Genomic DNA, 1936 nt, shown 5'->3' on the forward strand with positions numbered 1-1936 from the left:
AGGGCCTCAGCTTTTTCGCATGTCTTTTATTTTCTTTTCCTTTTTTTTTTTATCCTCAGCCCTCCCCGCTTTATTCTTTCACCAAAAACTGGGCAAGTCTCCACGCAGCCCCTGCCACGCCGGGAGGAAGCAATAAGCTCAAGTGCCCGTTTCGCTGGAGAAATCCAGAGTTTCTCTCCTTTAACCTCCGTCAGTATTTCCTGTAAACAGTGTCACGTCGCCCCGGGGATGCAGACGGCACGGAAACGCCGGCAAAATCCCTGGCAAGGGCTTTCGGGCTGCCCAGAGCCGGCATTGTGCGGCGGGAGGCTCCCAGTTGGGCTCTTTCCTGCAGATTTCTGGATTTTGGCAGCCGACGGAGGTTTTCCCGCGCCAGAAATAGCTCCTGCGCTGCATGGGAGAGCCGGGAACCTGGGTGGGGATTCATGGGGGTCCCAGCCCCGTCGGATGTGGATGGAGAGGGTGCTGTGGTGTAGGAGGAGTGGGGAAAAGCAGCTGACGGGACCGTTTTGCATCGATTTTGGGTTGGAAAAGAAAAAGCTTGGCATCCTTCACCAGGCTCTGGAGCTGGCAGCTCCAGCCGGCGTTTGCACAAGCTGCTCAAGAGACGGGCGGGCAGGAAAAGTCCATTTTCAAAACATCCCCTTCGCGTCCGGTCCTTCAGCAGATGGTGTTTGGCAGAGGTGGTGTTCTCCGGCTGGAAAGTGTCCTGGGGAAGGCCGCGCCTCGCTCTGCGGTGCTGCTCACACCTCTGGGTTTGGCACGTGGAGGTATCTGCCCACCCTGGGCTACCTGAACCCCTTTAGGAGCCCATTTTGCTGCAGGAGGCACTGCCTAAAAAAAAACCCCAATAAATATTTTCCATGTGAGAAAAAAAATCACTAGTTTCCCGTTGCGTTATCTCATAGGAGTATTCTCATTTTGGTTCTAGATCGATGAAAACAAGCTTCCAAGCAGACGCCAGCTTTACTTTGCTGGTTATTATTCATTCTTCCATTTGTTTTTCCTCACTACACTTAAACCTTCTCTTTGAAGCTGGTGTCATCTCACAGGGCTTCCAAGCCTGCAGGGGATGGGGAAAGCAGTGGGAGCCCTTTGCTTTCTGTCGTGGCAGCGCCCTGGAGATGTCACAGCTCCGATCCCCAAGGATTTTCCCGGAGCCCAGCTGTTCCTGAAGGATGTGGACAGGAGGACAAACCCACGTGTGAGGCCACCGAGGGACATTAGGGATGCCAGGAGGAAAAAAATCCATGGAAACCCAACATGCAAAGGGTGATGCAGCACCCTTATGCGGCTGCCAGCAGGTTGCACATGGATACGGGGTCGGGTCTTCTAAGCAAAATACACAATTCTCCAAACCTCACTGGTTTATAATGGAAAACTGTGGCAAAGAGGCTGAATTTTCTAGCCAGGAGGACGCAAATCTCTTCTCCCACAGTCTCTGTAATCCAGGGTAGGGGCATAGTTTCCAGCGGGAAATAGTTTTGTTATTTACTTATTTATTTTCCCCATGTGCCCGGCGCTCCCCCGGGGTTGCCGGGCTGGGAGGGGACACGCTGGACAAACATCCTCTTCCCTGGCTGAGGCAGCGAAGGCTTTTGAAGCCGAGGAGGGGATGAAGAGGAAGGGGGATGCTTTGGAGCCCAGCTCAGCGTTCCCCTCCGGCCCCGAGTATTTCACAGGCGGTGCTGACACATCACTACAACCTGTAATTTTTTACAAAATTCGCTTTTTGAGTAATTCTCTACATTCTGCTGACACAAAATGGGCGCTTTTATTTTTCCATCTCCTCACTCTCAGTGGCTCAGAGGCATTAAAATAAAATCTTATTGATTTATTGGAGTCATTTCCATCCACCTCTAGAACCGGACTACCATGCCACCATTTCCAAGGTTTGTTCTAGCTCTGTGTTATTCTTGGACGTGGATTTTTTTTT

Source organism: Apaloderma vittatum, unplaced genomic scaffold (assembly GCF_000703405.1).
Source record: "Apaloderma vittatum isolate BGI_N311 unplaced genomic scaffold, ASM70340v1 scaffold25403, whole genome shotgun sequence".
Taxonomy (NCBI): Eukaryota; Metazoa; Chordata; class Aves; order Trogoniformes; family Trogonidae; genus Apaloderma; species Apaloderma vittatum.